General features: G+C 42.2%; 1 long non-coding RNA gene across 1 annotated transcript in view; it reads left to right on the top strand.

Moving 5' to 3' along the window:
* The first annotated feature begins 852 nt into the window (after positions 1–852).
* Positions 853–7,372, top strand: part of LOC137620666 (uncharacterized) — a 58,897-nt gene continuing 52,377 nt past the window's right edge. Inside the window, exon 1 of the long non-coding RNA XR_011040090.1 lies at positions 853–1,194. This is a non-coding gene — a long non-coding RNA (uncharacterized lncRNA). The remainder of the gene's footprint in view (positions 1,195–7,372) is intronic.

The raw sequence follows: 7,372 nt of genomic DNA, 5'->3' as shown, positions 1-7,372 counted from the left end.
GCTGGGCTATTTTTCTTTATTGGAGCCTTTGGGCTTACTGTATAGCATCCTGTTTTTCCAACTAGGGTTGTAGCTTAGCTAATAATAATAATAATAATAATAATAATAATAATAATAATAATAATAATAATAATAATATTCTGTCTAATTTTTCTTCATCTTGTTTTGTTCTCGTTTATATATGGAATATTTATTTTAACATTGTTCCCATTCTTAAAATATTTAATTTTAATTTTTTCCTTTCCTCACTGGGTTATTTTTCCTGTTGGAGCCCCTTACGCTTATAGCATCCTGCTTTTCCAACTAGGCTTTTAGCTAAGTAAGTACTGTAGTAGTAGTAGTAGTAGTAGTAGTAGTAGTAGTAGTAGTCTGTAGCCTACCAATTATATTCCCCTCCGGGCCTCCTGGAACAAGCTTTCTTTGTAGTGGAGAAATGACTGTTAAAAACACATGAATACGCATGGAATTGTCTGTTTACGTCATCACATACTTACACCTACACATTCCTCATTCTGCCTATTCAGCGCCTAAGCGTCTCTTTGATAGTAACATTGACGTCATGTTGGTATCCTGCGACTCCACCCTTCCAAGACGGATGACACCATTGACACGGACTACTTACGACCCGTAACCCATCAGACGCCGCATGTCGCCGGTGACTCCAACATCATTAAAAAAAAAAAGAAAACAAGTGCAGTGTTGCCAGATGGCTTAGTTTAAATTACCCCAAAACTCATGATAAAAATTCCCCAAAACAACCTAAAAATCCCAATTTCCAAAGAAATTAGTCAATAGACTTCATACAAGCGCAAGCAAACTAATTGCAGCCATATAATGGTTTACTTGTCTTTCTTTCTTCATATAAATTTGTACAGAATATCCCCATCAGACAACCAAAATTCCCAACAATCTAGGGATAAATCCCCATACCTGGCAACACTGAAAAACAAGTAAATAAACCTCCCACTCGGAAAAGGTCAACCATTTTTTGGAGGGCAATTAGCGGTCCTCGCCTCCGATCCCCGTAGAAGAGAACCGCTTGTTAAACAAGTTAAAGTGAGGACTTTAGGAAACCGACGGGCGGCCGGTCTCATGGCAAAGGTTGTAATGATGATAATATCTTGATTACCTCTATAATCTCCATTGCAAAGTCTGCGTTCACTGGCTAATAGAAGACCAAGGATTTCTTTATTAGTAAGTTGCTTCTTTCTTTCAACGTGGCAAATATAACTAGTTAAATGTTGATTTATATAATCTACCATCACGTATTATGATCTTAAATATTTACAACTTGATTAGTTTTATGTTCTATGGTAGCATAATGTAGTTTTGTACTTCTACCACCAAGGTTAGGCCTTCTATTTCTATGATGCTTCTGAGAGTAATCTTGGAGACAAGCAAATGTTAAAAATTTCTAATCAATATATTATCAGATTAATTCTCCAATGTTTATTCATTGCAAAGCCATTTATGGCCGACATAGGATCAGGGGGTTGTACATTAGGTCAGGTTTAGCTGGTTAGTGATTAATCCAGTAATTTTCATTGCCTTGTTTTCTACTTAGGTTTGGTTAGTCCAGTACTCCAGTTTACCCTCCCCCATGGCCAAATTAGGACCCAACACCAGACGTTAGGATGTATCCCACTAATTTTAACTTCCCCCACAGTTTTCAGGTTGGGAGTGCCATACTTTAGGTTAGGTTAGCCTAGTTAATTTAAAGCTATTATAGATTGTATCCCTTTTACTACCATTTAGATGTTTAAAGGTCACTATTGCATTAGAAACCAACCATATGCATATATGATTAGTGTCTAGTTCCTCTCCACCCATGATAGGACCATTGGAAACCAGGCAATGACTGCTAATGACTTGCCAGGTAGGCTTGATATCCCATCCAAACTTGAGTATCTAGCCTTTTTGTATTGTTGATAACTACCTGTATCAAGTTTGTATTTTCTCAACAGGTTATTTATTTTCAAAATTTTTTTTCATTTTTTGTGCAGTTTTACTTTTGGTTTTCCATTCTCATAATCCCCGAAGTTTCCTTCTATAGCCCTCTTATGATTGGTAGGTATAGGGTTAGTAAATCACAAATATGCATGCACCAAATTGAATAATAAGATGCACACAGAACATGAAAAGTTGTCAGAAAAGTTTGGGTTATGGTTTGAGATGTTAAGAAATGAATATACAGTGAACCCTCGTTTATCGCGGTAGATAGGTTCCAGACCCGGCCGCGAAAGGTGAAAATCCGCGAAGTAGTAACACCATATTTACCTATTTATTTAACATGTATATTCAGACTTTTAAAACCTTCCCTTGTACGTAGTACTGTTAACAAACTACCCTTTAATCTACAGAACACTTAATGCATGTACTAACGTACCCTAAACTAAAACAGGCACAAATATTAAAGGCGACTTTATATCATGCGTTTCCTAAACACGCCAAAAAGCACGATAAAAAATGGCAACCAATGTTTTGTTTACTTTTATCTCTGATCATAATGAAGAAACAAACGCATTTACACATGTGTGTAGGTTAGTTTTTGCATCAATTATATTGATTATTCAGTACAGTATGTTGATTTGGTTATTATTAATGTTTTACTTAATTTTTCTTAGGACTTCCAAATGAAATTTTTTTCTTTATGACGCCGCCTGAAACGACGGCGTCATAAAGTACGCTCAGTAAACAAACTAAGGAATTTAATGCGCATGATGAAAGTGATAAATAATGATATTACAGTAAAAGCTTTTATAAAATATGTTATTACAAATATTATTTACCGTATCTGTATAAAATCATACATACGTAGCAAAGCAGGAAAACAATCTACGAGAGAGAGAGAGAGAGAGAGAGAGAGAGAGAGAGAGAGAGAGAGAGAGAGAGAGAGAGAGAGAGAGAGAGAGAGTTGTTTTACATACTGTACGTAAATGTAAATTTTAAACAAAAAAAAAAAAATAGCCCCATTTCATATAAAATAGATTACAAATATTTTACTTTATCATATTACAGTAGTCTGTATAATACTGTAAAGTTCAGTACAGTATGTTGTTGTTAAAGTCGTGGCGATGAAATTCTCACGAAACAAAATCACGCCATTTGATTACAACAGCTGATTCATTCTCTCTCTCTCTCTCTCTCTCTCTCTCTCTCTCTCTCTCTCTCTCTCTCTCTCTCTCTCTCTCTCTCTCTTCGTGTTATACAATACTTACATTTAGATGAAGAAACTAAAATTAGTTTTCTTAGTGTCAATTAAATACGAAACGAAATAATTAGGCCGAGTCTACATCCATTTCAATCATAGCTAAAAATAGGGCATCCGATTTCATCAGCAAACCACTATTTTTTGGGAAATATCATTTTATTCTAGAAAATTGCCACTCTTTAAATAGTTAATTGCACATTAAGAAAGCGTGTACTTTTGTTTTTAAATTTCGGGTGTGTTTTAAAAATCGAGTATTGTTGACTTTTTTTTTTTTTACTTTTGGCTGTGATTAGATCAGCTGTCATCTAGCTGCCGCTCTTGAGTGTGTACGAATACACTAACAAAGTATTATTTATACCATTTCTTAACTTATTCAAACCATCTACAGTATACAGTTGATATTACATAAGCACCAATGAATTATAACCTATCAAAATTTTTTGTTTATTACATTTAAACCCCCCTCTATCTCTCTCTCTCTCTCTCTCTACCTATCTCTCTCTCTCTCTCTCTCTCTCTCTCTCTCTCTCTCTCCTCTCTCTCTCTCTCTCTGTGGGCTACTTTTCACTACCTCCCATTCCTTACCTCTCTCTATCTCTCTAACAAATGATATCTTTGTTGCTCCTCAAAGTTTCATTTATATTGAAAATCAATCATGATTCAATTTTCCTTACTTTCTCCAATCTCGCACCATCGGTCACATCGCGGTATTTTCAATATTTCCGGAAAATCCGCGATATATGTACAGTATATACATGGGTTATGAAAAAAATCCGCGAAGTGGTGAATCCGCGATGGTCGAACCGCGATGGTCGAACCGCGAAGTAGCGAGGGTTCACTGTACTGTACTTTTTGGGCTCAAGCCATGACGTCCTGATGGAAGGTTCCTTCGGTAGCTTCCTTGGGTATATTTAACTACAAGGATATTCCCAGAGAATTAAACCACAGGTTATCACAGAATTCTAACTTCTGGTGCGAGTACCCTAAAGGTTTCCCTCTAGGATATTGTATATCAGCAGGGGACGTATTATGTATTAACACGCCACATAGCTATCTGCACCCCATATAGAGTTAACACTTCAATATGGAAAGGTGGAGAATAACTGGGGAGCCGTTCCACAGTTACACTCATCCGTGGCTGCTTTTGGTACTCGAAGCGTAAACAAACGGGCGCCATTGCTAAATGACGTCACGTCCGTCCTCATCCTTCTGCTTGTAGCCCCTTGCTCTAGACGGATATCCCCTTGTGCGATTTTCATCGACTTACATCGCCGTTATGTCTTTACCTTCAGCCTCGCTTTCTTCTGGAAAGTTGAGTACCAGGTCCCAGCATTGTTTAAATAAGCTCTAGCCGTAAAGTAACTTCTACTTTTCGTAATATATTGTGTTTTGTGGCAGAGCTGTGCCGCTACCGGACGCGCCATTTTATGGCGGCGCTGTTCTTTTGCATGCCTTATTTAGCTAGCCAGAACAGCTTTATCCGGCCTCTTAACTAAGTGATATTGTTAGTTATTTAGTCTTCATAGCTAGGAACTACGTATATCGTGTTTTAAAGCTCTACTACTCGGTCGTCGTTCGACCCCATACTAGATCGCTAGCTTAGCCCCTAGGCTAGATAGCCTAGCACTTGTGTTCATGCATGATATATTCCAGTGATCCTAGGTTAAGTTATGAAGATTGTGGCATTATTTATCATACTATTAACTGTGATGTAAGTGTTTTCGCCTTCAGGGACCTTATAAGGGTTCGGTTTGATTGCGTTCCTTTCTAACCTAACCTAAATGTAGGAACCCCTAAATGCTCCCTCAATCCCCTGCCTGCGGGCATTCCCTCTGTGTGGCCATGCTTCCCCTTCTATATAGGGGAATCTCGTCCACAATCGTCTGCCCTAAGGGAACGATCCCCTCTTAGGGTTGCGACTGAGAAAGAGGAACGGCTCTGCCCTTCCACAGTTGCATCTGGTTGGGTTACTCATCCCTTCCTGCAACTGCAATGTGTCTTTCAGCCTACCTAGCCTGGGAATTAACACTCCTTATTTAAGTTAGGCTTTGGGGCAGGGGGGGGGGCTAGTTCTGTACTTTTATAGTTTGAGACGGTACCCTTGTACCAATCTCATTCTGGTTACCTATCCTAGGCTAGGGAGCGTTCTCCCTATCCTTGGTGGCCGTTCTTGTACAGAGCCTCCTCTATGAAAGACCCCTCTTCTTCTCCCTCCCCACCTATCCCTTTGGTGTAGGCTTGCCTATACACATCTGTCCCTAGTCCTACAACTCCTCCCTTGGGTGGAGTGATAGGGCTATCTTGCTCTCCTGCTGAGCTGGCTGCTCTGGTACACATACCCTTCATAGTGTTCTATTGGGGTAGCCACTGGCAGCGGTTTGTCCAGCGGGGGGTTCCCCCTCTGAGTGTACTCTAACCCTCCCTTGGGTTACCCCAGGCACCCGGCCGACAGCCGGCCCCCTGCCATTGGATGCTAGGAGTACCTACTCCTTTCATGAGTGCATTCTCTCCGGGGGGATGCCGGAGGGGTATGTGGTCTTACCCCTCCAATCCCCCCTTACCTGTCTCTCTTTCTATCATGGTGCCGGTCTACTGCCGGCGATACTGCCCTACCTCTGGTGACACTCTTTCATAATATCCCCCCCCCCCCGCCTCCTCTAAGTCGTCAGCCTTCCGTGTGCCGGAGGCTACCACCTTCCGTCGGCATACAGCCGATGTCCCACCCCTCCCTTTACCTAGTATCAGCTAGCCGGCCACCGGCGTGCCGGCATTAATTGCCGACATGCCGGCATTGATTGCCGGCGGTCTAGGTATACTACTATATACATAATTATCTTATGAACTGATCCAAGCTCACCAAGCCGTCAGCCTTCGGCTGCCGGAGCGACCTGCCGGCGACCCGCCGCTGTGCCGGCGGTCGCCAAGATGGTATTATGCTTAGATACTCAATGTGTCTGTCTTGATGCCTTCCACCCTGCTGGATCGGCCTCCGGCGTTCCGTCGGCCTGCCGGAACTCTCCGGAGACGCCAAGGGACATGCACCCCTTCTCATACCTGCCGACAACATGCCGGGAGTCCTCACACTGCAGCCAGATGGCTTAGCCACTTATATATATAGGTATTGTCTTCCCATCTAAATCTGTGGCTGTGCTGTCTTCTTGCACATTACAATATTCCAGCATACTCTGTGTGTCTTAGCACGGCCGATTGCCGGAGCCTATATCTAATACGGGGTCTCCTATTACCCTTCTACCCCAGGGAACTGAGTGGTCTCAGTCCCTGATACACCTCGCAGGCAATTTCTGTTAGAGGCTTAGCTTCTACCCACCACGGTTTATCCACATGGATTTCCGTTTTGTGTCCTTCGGCCACAAAAGAAATTGCCTAATGATAAGGTTACGGTAACCGACTGGGCGGGATTCACAAGTATGTGTCTATCTACTTCCTTTCCCGCTACCCTCAAACATTATAATACTTATGAACTATTTAATGTTAAATAAAATTTTGATTACTTAATCTTAATCTTAGAGTAATGTAAGTCATTCTTATGCCTTCCATGTACTCATGATCTCTTTCTTTTACTGGAGGAGTATATGAAGTGCGAAAGCAACTTCTGCGGAGTGAAACGCCTGGACTTCTACGGGCACAAGGTGTGTCGGACCCACGCCCCCTGCGCCGCCAAGAAAGGCAACCTGAAATTCTGGGATCCGCAGCACTGTACAGTCTACAAAAGTCGTCTGGTCGAAGCGTTCGACGATCCTCCTTCAGCAGAGGCAAGGGACAACGCTCGGGAGAAGCTACGCAAGTGGGTGCGTGGCTTCCAGAAGAACGCCACCGGACCGTATCTCGCCACCGAAGATTTGAGGGCCTTGCTGTTTCCGAAGGCATCAAAAGACTCAGTGGTCCCCAGTGATCAGATTCCCACCGTCCAGATAGTGGTGGAACCTGATATTGTCATGGCCTAGTCCATGCATGAGTGCCGTCTAGATTCTGACAACGCAGAACGTATGTCGGAAGTTTCGGAAGGAACGGAGAGGAACCTCATGGGCGAGGAGCTCGACTATGAGGAAGATCAGGTGGAATACCCTGATTCGGAGTATGAGGTCGCTCCCACTCCTACCCCCGCACCGACTCCTACACCGACCGAGGAATCCGTTCCTT

The sequence above is a fragment of the Palaemon carinicauda genome, chromosome 27 (genome assembly GCF_036898095.1).
Source record: "Palaemon carinicauda isolate YSFRI2023 chromosome 27, ASM3689809v2, whole genome shotgun sequence".
Classification (NCBI taxonomy): Eukaryota; Metazoa; Arthropoda; class Malacostraca; order Decapoda; family Palaemonidae; genus Palaemon; species Palaemon carinicauda.
Note: the sequence above shows the minus strand (reverse complement) of the source record. Positions and strands in the feature narration are given on the sequence as shown.